This window comes from Pinus tabuliformis, chromosome 8 (assembly GCF_031772625.1).
Source record: "Pinus tabuliformis cultivar Carrire ecotype Pingquan chromosome 8, CPIR1, whole genome shotgun sequence".
Taxonomy (NCBI): domain Eukaryota; kingdom Viridiplantae; phylum Streptophyta; class Pinopsida; order Pinales; family Pinaceae; genus Pinus; species Pinus tabuliformis.
In genome coordinates, this window is record NC_142294.1 from 1653949081 (window position 1) to 1653962779 (window position 13699).

Sequence of the window (13699 nt, forward strand, 5' to 3'; positions counted from 1 at the left end):
AGAAATATTATGATCAACGTTGTAACTCCTACCCTGCCATAATGCTCCTCACCTCTTGTGGTATCCAGACAATGCCCAGGTTCATCATCAGATATTGATTACTCTGCTCCATATTTTGAAGTTGTTGATGGGAAACCGATGACCTCTTTCGCTCTGTCTGGCTTGTATTTCTTATTCTACTGCAGACTCACCAGCGACCGCTCGGCCTTCCGCCGTTGCCTGGCCTGCTCGACCTTGGCCACCTGGGGATCTGTTTTCTGCTCGTTCCACACAGGAGTGCTCTTATAAGTGTGCGAATCTGGGAACGTGGGCAGCCATGGAGGAATGTGTTGATGAGCTAGGGTTTCCTTCATCTGCAGAAAGGTAGGAAAAAGTTTCCGTTTTTTCACCACAGGGAACTGCGGCACTTGGCGGGCGAATGGGATCTCTTCCTAATATCTTTTGCAATTGAAAAGAAGGCCTGCTCCACATTAATGTTTGTTTTGGCACTGGTTTCAAAAAAAAAAAAAATGCCATACTCATCTGCAAGTGCTTGACCGCGTTCAGTTGAGACAACTCTCTTACTCTGATCCATATCAACCTTGTTGCCAACCAGTATTTTGTTCACATTATCAGAGGCATGCTGCTCAATATTCTTTATCTAGTTCTAAATGTTGTTAAATGATGATTCATCCGTGACATCATACACCAGAAGAATACCCATAGCATTCCGATAGTATGCTGTTGTAATCGTCCGGGAAACGCTCTTGACTAGCAATTCCCTTGAAACACTCTTGACCAGTAGTGTCCCAGATCTGTAATTTAATCCGCTTCCCATCAAGCTCAAATATCCTGATCTTAAAGTCAATTCCTATGGTGGTGATGAAACTTGTGGTAAAAGAGTCCTTAGTTGATACGCTCGTGGCCTATGTGTGAGAAAGGTTCCACTCTCCATGGTTGTGGTTACGGAACCACACCACGATGTTCTCTAAATTGCGATGATGTTCATCGTTTGAATATGACTGACATGCGATATGCCCATGAACAGGTATGTGCTAGTGTTTCTTCACAGTCAGCAAATATGACAGAGCTACTTCAGTGGAATGATCTGTATGGTGAAGGAGGTTCAAGGCGGAAAAAGGCACTTAGTTATTTTATGTAGGCAAGCTATGTACATAAACAATAATTACAAATTGGCCCAGACTCTTATTTATTACTTATCGAGGTGGTCTTTTGGCAGCCTTTTCAAGTCAAATGTATCTGATAACGAAGTTGCCATCTGCATGCCATGTATAATAGTGTTTTGGTTACTCGTTCTCGGAATTTTGAGTCCGAGCTGATTTTTTGGACGTTTTCGCTAGTGAGCTTCACATTATAAACCTCATCTTAATCGACCAAGAGATGATATCATTTTGGCAAAATCCATAACGATCAATTAGTGTTCCTCACATCCTCAATGTGCCTTGAATGATCGACTTAAGTTATATTACTGGTAAAATAATCTTGTTGTTCAAGATTGATTAGGGACAGTTGAATATCCTCTATGCAGTTTCCATAGTGTCTACTTTGAGTTTTATTTTCCACTGCAATGGAACTTGTTCGTATGCCTGGAATTGGTCTTGTTTGAATCCATTATATGTTGTGTATTCACTGCATTATATTGGTATAACTTAGTTCATGTCAAAATATCTTGCGTTGTATAATAATCTGACAAGAACACTTGATGGTTCATTAAGCTGGGTCAAACAATGGAGTTGCCAACATGCATAAGAGTTGCAGTGTCTAATGAACTTAGAGGGAAAGGTTATTCGAGTGGAGAAAAGGCCCTAGCAATCCTTGGTAGAAGAGCATGCTAAAGTTGTCCTTGACATCATATTCATAGTTGAGTTGCTTATAGGTGAAGGACACCCATATCTTTGGAGATAGTATTTCCTATTAAAACTATCAATCTGATAAGACCTTTTGTAGATTGAGTCTATTATTGAAGAACAATCCTTAAAACATTCGTCACCAATTTCCTATTTTATTTCTCTGAGCATTATCATTTTGTACTACAACAATTGGTGGTTACTATTGTTGATTGCCATATTGTTCTGGTGCAGATTTGCAACAACACTGTGCATTTGATTTCTTAACACTTTTCCCATTTGTTTGGTTCAATAATGGTGAAAATTCATGGCTTATTAGAGTTACTGAAAACTATAATCAGCTCCACTACTGACAGCACAGTCAAAATTAGCAAAGCCTCTCTTTCGGACATTCAAACCTGTATGCAAAATGCACATGAAAAGATAGAGTTTCTGCAGCAAGTGATCCGGATTTAAACAGGAACGCAACAAATTACAGAGATAACCATATACACAAAGATGCAGCGGAAATAATACTTCATTTCATTAATGGAAAATACTGAAATATGCTTACAACCAGAAATGGAAATAAACCAGCTAGGGCGATGGTAGCTTATCTCTGAGAAGAGATGTGATGGCTACATGCCTCTGAACTGTGTTACAATGAGGCTCGAAGGCCTATTTATTGTTGAGAAACAATGGAAAAACCCTTAACATTCCAAAACCTAACCCTAGGAGATGAAACGCCAAACTGTGGGCCCCGTTTGGGGTAAATTGGTACATCAACTTCCCGGGGTCGTAACTTTGGCATATGATCTCCGTTTGACGCGTACAATAGCTCATTAGAAAGATCTATCCGAGCACTATCCCCAAAAACCGTCGTTTAGGGCCTCAAAACGGCTCCGGAAGTTCAGGACCCGAAAAACTGCTAAAAATAGTAAGTTGTGCTACAATTAAGGAAACTAAAAATGCTGAGAAAGACAATGGTGGGGGTCCAGGTGGACTTGGCAGGTGGCCACCAATATCCACCTGGATCATTCCTACCCCCTTAGGAAGCAATGGTCCCCATTGCATTGAGCTCCTCCATGAGATGAGGAAACTTCTGCTGAACTTGTTCCCTGGTGAGCCACTTGCCCTGCTGAAGGAGTTGGCCTGCTTTGACACCTCGATACAGTTGGATATTCGTTGGCGAGTGTTCTTGATCTGTGTGTCCATGATTCGATCAGTTGCAGCTTGTTCCATGCAATCTGGATTTAATTCTGTGGGTTGGAGCTGTTCTGCAATGTCGGATGTGTCTAGCAATGGTGGAAAGTATGGCCGAAGGCGGTCCACATTGAACACTGGGTGCAGGCCAAGGAATGGGGGAATGTTGAGCTCAAATGCATTGTCTCCCATAGCCTTAGTAATGGTGTAAGGACCATATCGGAGTGGTCTCAATTTCCGATAGGCTCCAGTAAGGCGTTCCTTTTGCAAATGCAACCAGACTTTGTCGCCCACCTGAAACTTGTGTGGCACCCGATGTTGATCATGTCGCTGCTTGTACTTGGCATTTGATTTCTCAAGAATGTCATGGACCTGCTGGCGAATATGTTGGATGCGCTCAATGAAGCTGGTGGCCTTATCTGTTTCGGACTGGACATGAGCTGAATTCATGTGAGTAGCCGCAAGTGGCATGGCCACATCAATGGGGCATAGTGGCTGGAATCCCAAACCCACCTGAAAAGGGCTATGGCCAGTGGAGCTGTGAAGCGCTCGGTTGTAGCTGTGCTGAACATAGGGGAGGCTCTCGTCCCATGTGCGTGGATGCTTTGAGTTATACATGCGCAGAATGTGCACAATCATCCTATTGACAACCTCTGTCTGGCCATCAGTTTGAGGATGGAAGGCTGTCGACTTCATGAGTTTGGTGTCCAGCATTGACCAGAGACTGGACCAAAATGTGCTGAGAAACCGACTGTCCCGATCTGAGATGATAGACTGTGGGATCCCAAAGTGCACCCACACTCGTTCAAAGAAGAGTTTAGCAGTGGCTTCTGTTGTGATATTCTTCTTGCAGGCCACCATAATGGCCATCTTCGAGAACCTGTCGACGACCACAAAAACACAGTCATTTCCATGCTTAGTGGAAGGAAGGCCTGACATGTAATCCATGGAGATGGATTCCCAAGGTCGACTAGGGGTAGGCAACGGGGTATAGAGGTCGTGCTTCTTAATGGTCGGTTTGGCAATGGCACAGGCAGTACATGATCGGATGTACTTCCCAACATCCTGTCGAAGATTCGGCCAATAGAAATAATTTTGCAGTACTGCCACTATTTTCTCGACCTCGAAATGCCCAGCAGCCCGACTGTAGTGTGCTTCCCAAATCATCTTGGCACGCTCGCTTGAAGGAACACAAAGGTGACCGAGGTGGCATAATAGGGCATCCTGGAGGTGAAAATCTGCAACATGCCGACCCTCCAAGAGTGTCTGGTATGTGTGGCCGAATTCTGGGTCGCTTTTGTAGAGAAGTGGCCAATCAGAAGTCTCGTGCCCACAAGAGTTGAGCACGGTGGTCAGCGCCATGATCGGTGGTCGACTGAGGCAATCTGCAACATTATTGGTGCTGCCCTTTTTATACTTGATATTCAAGTGAAACTGTTGCAGGTATGTAGACCACTTCTGATGGCGATCATTCTGCAATTTCCCTTGGGTCTGTATGAACTGCAGGGGTCGGTGGTCTGTGTGGATGACCGTTTCCTTCCCCAAAATGTAATGCTTCCATTGTCGGCAGGCCTGTACAATGGAATACATCTCTTTATCATAAGTGGGGTACTTCCGGACTGTGTCTGAAAGCGTTTCACTGTGATATGCCACTGGATGTCCTTGTTGAGTAAGGAATGCCCCAATAGCATAGTCAGAGGCATCTGTCTCGACCTCAAATGGTTGTTGTAAATCTGGTAATGCGAGCACTGGTGCCTGCCGTGCAGAGGCGATCCTTCAACTCCCTGAATGCCTTCTGTTGAGATTCAGACCAAAAGAATTTTGCTTTCGCCCCTCCCTTGGTGACTTGACTCAAGGGCCAAGAAACATGAGAAAACCCCAACACAAACCTACGGTAGAAGTTGGCAAGACCTAGAAAGCTGCGGAGCTCTGTTAGAGTGGTTGGAGAGGGCCAATCCCGAATGACTTGGACCTTGGCTGGATCGACATGCACCCCCTGTTCATCAATGATGTATCCCAGATACTGAACCTGGGTCATGCCAAAAGTGCATTTCTCCAAATTGGCACATAGCTTGTGTTGCCGCAGTGTTTGGAGAACCTGTCGGATGTGGTGGAGGTGCTCTTCCCAACTCTGGCTGAAGATCAGAATGTCATCCAAGTATACTACTACAAAGGAGTTGGTGAATGGCCGCAAGATGTCATCCATTAGCCTCATAAAGGTTGCAGGAGCATTCGTCAATCCGAAAGGCATGACCAACCATTCGAAGAGGCCCTCCTTGGATTTGAAGGCAGTCTTCCACACATCTGAGGGTTCGATTGGTACCTGGTGATATCCTGACTTCAGATCGATCTTGCTGAAATATTTCGCCCCCTTTAGTTGGTCTAGGAGGTCATCAATTCGTGAGATCGGGTACCTATTACGGACAGTGATCTTGTTCAGCGCCCGATAGTCAATACAGAGTCTCCACGTCCCATCCTCCTTCTGTACCAACACGATCGGGCTCCCATAGGGCGATGAACTCGGACGGATGTGACCTTTCTGCAGGAGCTCCTGAATCTGCCTCTTGATTTCATTGTTCTCCAGAACGGAGCGCCGATAAATTGGTCCATTGGGTAGCGGCGCACCTGGGTCAGATCGATGGAGTGCTTGACTTGACAGTGCAGAGGAACCCCTGCCGGGGAGGTGAAGATGTCTTCGTACTCCTCCACAATCTTGTCCATCTGTAGCTGTCGTGCAGAGGGACCCCGTTTGGAGGCCGCGGCCACTGTCTTCTTCTTCCCTTGAGGGCGTATCATCAGGAAAACAAATTTCCTGGTTTTGGAAATGATCTTACTGCATTGTTTTGCAGTAATCAAAGAGATGGCGGCAGGTGGTGCTACCTCTGGTATGCTGAACAACTTATTTCCCAATGTAATAATAACAGCACGGGGCCTTGATTCATACACAGCATGTCGCTTCCACAAGTATGGTTGTCCTAGTAATACATCACAAACTTCAAGGGGAGCAATGTCACACAATACCTCATCCGTGAAGGGCTTGATGTTGTATGGAAGGCGACACTACTGACTCACGCGAAGATCTCGCCCTTGGTGAAGCCACCCAATGGTGTATGGTTGGGGATGTGCTGTGGTCGGTAAGCCCAACCGCTTCACGACCTCTGCCGAAATGAGGTTCTTTTGACTCCCTAACCACAATGAACTGTATCGGGGAGCCCTTTACCCACATCTGGGAGTGGAAGAGACGCTCCTCCTCCTCTGGATCTTCGGGTTCATTTTTCTGGATCTTTGCGGTAGCAACAGTGGCGCTGGGATCTGCATCAATGATCTGCTTCCCTTTTTCATACCCCTTATCGGGTTCTGACTCAGAGTCGGAACATGCATCTGATTCTGAAACCTTTAGCTCAGCCACCAGTGACTTCTTGGCCCGACACTCACTTGTGTTATGAGTGGAGCTCTTATGGAACTCGCACCATTTTCCAATGTCCTTTCTCGGCTTCGCGACGTTGTTCTTTGCTTGCAGCTTCGGCTGGTTGTCTTGGGCTGTCCCGCCTTAGCTCTGTCCTTTGTTCTGTGGTTTAGGGGCACCTTTCCCCTGCTTTGGATTTGCAGATCCAAAGTCTCGCTTCTTTTGTTTAAACTTCTGTTTGACCTTGACGGCATATCGGTATGCTGCGCCGAGCGAGGGGATGTTTAGGAATTGTATTTCTTCCTGGATGTACTTGTGCAGGCAGCCACGATATTTGAGTATCAAATGTTGCTCCGAATCCTTGATACCCAACTTTGTGTGAAGGGTATGGAAAAGATTGGTGAACTCCGGCACGTCTTGGTCCCTTCCCTGCCGCAGCGTGGTCCACTTTATGTATTCATCCTCATAGCTTCCGACAGGGTAGTACTGCTCCTTGATGGCATCCCGGAACGAATCCCAGGTGGGTGCGGCTGAAAATAGTGAGCCAGTACTTTCATCCTTCTGCTCGCAGTAGGTTTCCCACCAGTCCTTGACGTGGGGGGCTGCTTTGAGAAGAGCAAAAACAATCTTTTCCCGACTCGAAAATTCATGAACAGAAAAATAACCCTCTAGCAGATTTAACCATTTATCTACGGCATCGGCGTCTATCTGACCCTCGAATATGGGGATGTCAAAATTAACTTGTACCTTAAAGGGTGTGGCGTTTCCAGAGGAGCTGCTGGAAGCCGATGCGCCGGTTCTGGGTAGCCGCTGAAGGATCTGGGCAAAGCTGTACATCATCGCGTTCCGTTGTCGCTCGAGGGCTTCTTCGAGCAAGATTTTGATGGGATCTCCTGCCCCCTCGTCTTTCTTCTCGTCCGCCATGGGAGGCCGTCGGGATTTGCGAGGCTGGTCTTGCAAAGGTTCAACCAGTTCAAGCCCTAACTCCTTATATCCCGACCTTGTTGGGGACATGCAAAGAAAAACAGAGAAAAAGCAGACCGCTCTGATACCACTGATCCAGATTTAAACAGGAATGCAACAAATTACAGAGATAACCATATACACAAAGATGCAGCGGAAATAATACTTCATTTCATTAATGGAAAATACTGAAATATGCTTACATCCAGAAATGGAAATAAACCAGCTAGGGCGATGGTAGCTTATCTCTGAGAAGAGATGTGATGGCTACATGCCTCTGAACTGTGTTACAATGAGGCTCGAAGGCCTATTTATTGTTGAGAAACAATGGAAAAACCCTTAACATTCCAAAACCTAACCCTAGGAGATGAAATGCCAAACTGTGGGCCCCGTTTGGGGTAAATTGGTACATCAACTTCCCGGGGTCGTAACTTTGGCATATGATCTCCGTTTGACGTGTACAATAGCTCATTAGAAAGATCTATCCGAGCACTATCATTGTTGGAATAGGCAACATGGTCCATTCCATGGACTCATGTTGCCCCCGGATTCCCCAAAAAACGTCGTTTAGGGCCTCAAAACGGCTCCGGAAGTTCAGGACCCGAAAAACTGCTAAAAATAGTAAGTTGTGCTACAATTAAGGAAACTGAAAATGCTGAGAAAGACAATGGTGGGGTTCCAGGTGGACTTGGCAGGTGGCCACCAATATCCACCTGGATCAGCAAGAATCACAACTACAACAAGAGGAGTTACAGAAGTATCGTCATGATTCTGAACTTGTTTAGAACAATTCTCCTTTTGAATATGAAATTGACTCCCATCAACATGCAGAAAATAATCAAGACAGTAAAGTTGAGGCTGATTCAAGAGCAAATGTGAATATAGATTTAGAATTCCAGCCTACACTTCCCAAGCCAGTCATTAGACCTTGGGAAGAGCTTGTCCATAACAAGCACATAATTGGTCATGGATATGACAATGACGTGTCCTTTCATATTCCAGACTACTCCAAACCAATCCAATTTCAAAGTGTTGGATTTCTTCAGGACGGTTCATCTTCACCTGCTCCTCATGACAGTTCACCTCCCGCTGTTCTAGATTCTGCCCCTCTTCCACAACAACAACAATAACAACAGATTGTTAAATGCCAACATTGTGACCGAGTTGGCCATCTAAAAGATCACTATTTTGATCTTCATTTATGCAAGCACTATCATAAAACCAATCATTCTTTAAACAGATGCTTCAAAAACAAACCTCCTGCAAGAACAAAGATTCATCTTGGATGGATCGCTTCTTGGCAATGGGCATCAACAGCCAAGAAGATATTACAGTCACATGTTAGAACTTGCTCTAGAGTATTGAACAGTGTTGCAGTTGAGTTTTCTCCATCATCTCACCTTGTATCTGACGGGGGGGAAATGATGGTCATCTACAAGCTTCAAAGTCACATCAGGCGAGCTTGAGCCACAACCTTCCACACCAATTTCAAAGTTGTAGCCAGAGACAAAGATGCCCTTGAGCATGCCTTCAATTGGTAATGCTTCTTCAAAGAGTCTGGGACACTTCCTCTAGCAGAAGACTTCAGCTTCTTGCCAGTTTGGGAAATATTCTTGGAATAGAGTTGGGGACACTTCCTATAGCAGAAGACTTCATCTTCTCGCCAGACTTGGAAGAGTTCCAGGAATTGCATTAAGCATTGCAGAGTTGTTGGTCATCTTTAAACCATCACAGGTTGAGACCTCCCTTCTCAGGTTGAGATTCTCCCTTTATGCGGGGTGAGACCTCCCTTTCATGGTTGAAGGTTTCCCTCTTCAAAACATCAGGAACACTTCCTCTGGCAGAAGACTTGAGCTTCATGCCAGAACTGGAAGAGTTCCGGGAACTGCACTAAGCATTTCAGTGTTGGTGGTCATCCTTAAACCACCACCCTTTATACCAACATTTCATAAAGCACATTCAACCTAGTGCTACCATGCATTTTTTCACATTTTGTATTACAGCTCTCTTCTTGGACTCATACATAACCCTTCGGATTAAGGGGGGGGAATGTTGGACACCTAATCGTCTATGGGTTAGTGTGGAAGCGGAATAGACTAAGGAAGTCCAAGAGACCTTGGGATGTGGAACAAAATGGTCAAACCATATACTATAAATGTATATCATCTATTAATAGAAAATGCACTCTCATGTTTTATCTTTCATACTCTTTCTGCCATGTGTGTGTTTAAGAGTGGTTAAGGGAATCATGAAATGGATGCAATATTACATCATATAGTTTATGTTAATATACTATAAGAGTGGTGGTTAATGGTTATGAAACTTACTATTCCTCTACTAAATTTACTTTATGTATTGATGAACATTCTATTTAATGTAATAAGGAATGTGGAATAGTTGTTTGGATAATTACCAGTGGGTAATTTGTGTAAAACAATTTCTAACTCCCTGCATTTTCATGTGAGGCTATTGGGGTATGTTACATATATTGTTTTCTTTTAATATATATAATATATATATATATATATATAGATATATATATATATATATAGATATATATATAGTGACAATGTCACTGTTTTTTTCTTTTTATATATTGTCATTCCATGTTTTTTTTGTCTATTGTGCAAAAACATATAAGATTATATGTGAAAATATTATTTTTAAAAATTTTTAAAAATATTTCAAAAGTATTTGAAAAATAAATAATGTCTTTAACTTTTTAATATAAAATTGATATACAATATGCATATTAAAATTAATATAAATTAATTTTAATTTTGTATTTATTATAAAAATTTGAAAATTATTTTTTTTTAAGAGAGATTTATATTATTATAACAAGTTTAATACAAATATAAAAACAATTAATATAATATGTTAGAAGGAAAGATATAAAGCAATCAATTTAATTAATTACAAAAAAAAAAAATAAGGTTGTGATATAGGATGAAAGCAATTACACATAATAATAGAAATTCAATTTCTATGACAAGCACATCAACTAACATATAAATACCATTTTACAAGTGTTTGATATTTAATAAGATATATAAATATCATTTTCTTTATTTTTTTTACTTATATAAATAAAATGTTCATTTTACTTATATTAACAAATTATTTTAAATAAAATTAATAAATCTATTTTAACAAATAAGTTATCTTAAATAACCAAGACCAGAGGCATCTGGCAGGAGTGAGAGCCTGCTCCCGATTACGGACCACAGTAGGGTTATGCCAGGTGGCGTGGTTTTTCTATTTAACAGTGATGAGTCAACCCAGCATTCGCGGATAGCAGCCATAGATGGCTGTCCTCACTGTTGGATTGACACCTGAGTTGATAGGTTTTACCACCTTCGGAAAAAAGAAAAAAAAAAAAGAAAAAAAAAAAAAAGTTATCTTAAATAAAATAAATAATTTTAATTTGAAAAGATTAATTTAAAAGACAAGACCATCCTAATTAATAATTTTGTTAATAATGAAAAAAAAAGAAAATTAATCTAATAACCAAATAATTTTGAAATTATAAAATCCTTCTCAAAAACCTTATCCTCATATCCTTAGAAAAGTCTCTAAAAATGGAACTCAATTAGGATAAGGAGTGCCCTCATTTCTATTTTAAAATGTCAAAATATAAAACAAAAACACTAAAATGTATGAGCAAAACCATTTTCTTATCAAAATTTGAATATATATATATATTATATATATATATATATATATAATATATATATATATATATATATATATATATAAATATAATCAATGTTTCATTTTTTTGAATGAAACAATTTGTAAACTCGAGCTTTTCCTAATAGACATTGACTAAACTAAATATTCAAATTTCTAATAATCTATAATTATTATTCTATTAATGAAAAGAGAGCTGAAATATTACACCAAAGCATAATATCATCCATTAAAAATACTTTGTATCAATTTACATCATATCATTTCAAAATAAACAAATCTGAAAATAGTGATATTTTGCTCAAGTTTCATATCACAAACACACTTCTCTTTAGCTCAAGTTTCATATCACAAACACACTTCTCTTTATAGACTAACAATTTTTTCTTTCCATATATTTTTTCAAAAAGATAAGATCATATGAGAACAAACAAACAACATTAAATATCAAAAGAAAAAGCATAATATAGGAATGCAAGCATTGAGTAGCCAATTAAAATGAAATTCAAAAACGTGTGTAGTAATAGGCGCCCTTCCACACGAAACCACTACCTTAATGCTAGTTAGATACGAAAACTTTCTAGCATCTTCATGTATTTGCAATTTAACACAAAAAATGTAGAACAATCAAACCGATGCAAAATATCAACGCCTTAAGGATTAAAATTTAATTTCAAAATGTTAAATAAATATGGTTCATTTTTTACCAACATTGCTACAAAAAAAAACTAGAAAACTATTAATTCCATCCTCGAAAACTAATGCACAGTATACATTTTTTCCACATAACTCTAACCATTTGACTCTATTTCATACTTATATGTGTAATATAATTGGTTTCTCAATACACAATAAACAATATTAGACTCTCCAAATCAATTTCAACAAAAGTATTCTTAGGAGGAGGTACATTGACTCTACTTGTCTCCATTGTAATGTATTCGTATCTATTGAGATTGTTAGATGTTGTAGGTATCTCAACAATATTCAACTGAGAAAGACAATTAAAATAATGTAAAGATCACTCTCTCGCTCGATTTAATCGAAAACATTGTGAAAATTGATGGTCCAATTTAGCAGTAGTTTTTTATGATTCTCGTGTCTACACAAGAATTGAACTCTGAGTCTCTTAACTTCTCCTCCACCTTTGTTCGAGGCTCTAAAATTCGTGATTAAGTCCTCCAAGAAAATCCTCAAGAACCAACACACAATTGAAGTAGCATCCTCTGTAATATTTTGAAGGATAATGCATATAAATCAAGCAAAGAGACGTCTGCCTTTTATAACACACCAAAATACCCCTAATCTATACACTTCTCACGAGATTTAACTTCATTCAAGTCTCTTCCAAGTATTCCCAACAATGATTTTCTACGAATTTAATCTCTCCCAAGTATTCCCAAAAACGATTTTCTACGAATTTCTAGAAAAAGACATTAAAAGAAAATACACATAAATGGAGCATCCTCAACAAACTAATGAAGAATAACAACGCTAAATCCCCAACTTGCTACCATTGTTTGGAAGTGCAAGAACAAGGTTTGTTTTAAGTACAAGAATAAATTATTTCAAATGGTTTCCTAGTACTGGAATAGAGTTTGTATTTGATTGATTATGCCATTAAAATCCTGAGTTCTTTTGGTTTGATGTGAAATGTTTTTGAAAAATCTCTAATTTTTCTTTTGTGAAGATCCAGTTTCCGGGAGTGGTTCTGGTGTTACTGTGTAAGCAGTGTGATAATAGAAGACAAGTATTTTATTTGAAGTCTGTTAAAATTTGATTCATTTAATTCTTGGGATAGAGATAGGATTTACAGATGTTTTCTAGAACGTTTGGCATAAATTATGCTACGCTTCAAAGTCTATGAGGCCCTAGTTTGACAAGTAAATGTTGTCAATTGAATTTACAATTCCATCCACCAACATTTTCGCATCGTAGTCGGGAAGGCATTGAAAGGAATTTTGGTAAAGTTCTAATTTTTTCTTTTCTGCAGTAGAGGTAAGTTTGCTTATTTTTTTAGACTTCTATTTCCTGAAGGAATTTATTTTGCAATAATTCTGTGTTGTAGACATATTTTTGAATTAGCTGCAACATTTTATTTCGAATTGATTTGTTCCAGCAAGAAGTTTTATAGTTTTTTTATTATTCTAGTTTGTTCTCTTTAAAAATGAATGACGGGGAGAGATAGGGGACTGAAGTCCAAGAAGGACCAAGGAAATATTTATAAATCGTAATGTTTTTCTCATGGTGGGCCTTATGATGCAGGCAATAATTCCAAGCAAACACATACCAATCACGTTGTACCCTTTACTTGAACTCTAGAGACAGTAGTTCAAGAATCTGACAGCCATTTGAAGGGAAGAAGGAGATTGTTTGGATTGAGAAGCTAAATCATAAAATCAGTCAACCCTCACAGTTTGCAGGAAGTTGTATTTTTAGCAGACGAAAGTTAGCAAATAATGAAGAAGTGAATGGTGAAGGGATACTATAAGAATAATATACTTTTGGGTTTCCAATTGTAGACCCAAATACAATTATTCAAATGAAAAATTTTCCACCTTCCGTTCTTCCACAGTTTCACGGTAAGGTGCATGAAGATCCTGGATTT

At 40.0% G+C, this 13699-nt stretch overlaps 1 pseudogene; it reads right to left on the reverse strand.

The window, feature by feature from the left end:
* Nucleotides 1–385: 385 nt before the first annotated feature.
* LOC149242528 (ras-related protein RAB1BV pseudogene) overlaps nucleotides 386–13699 on the reverse strand; it is a 42046-nt pseudogene continuing 28732 nt past the window's right edge.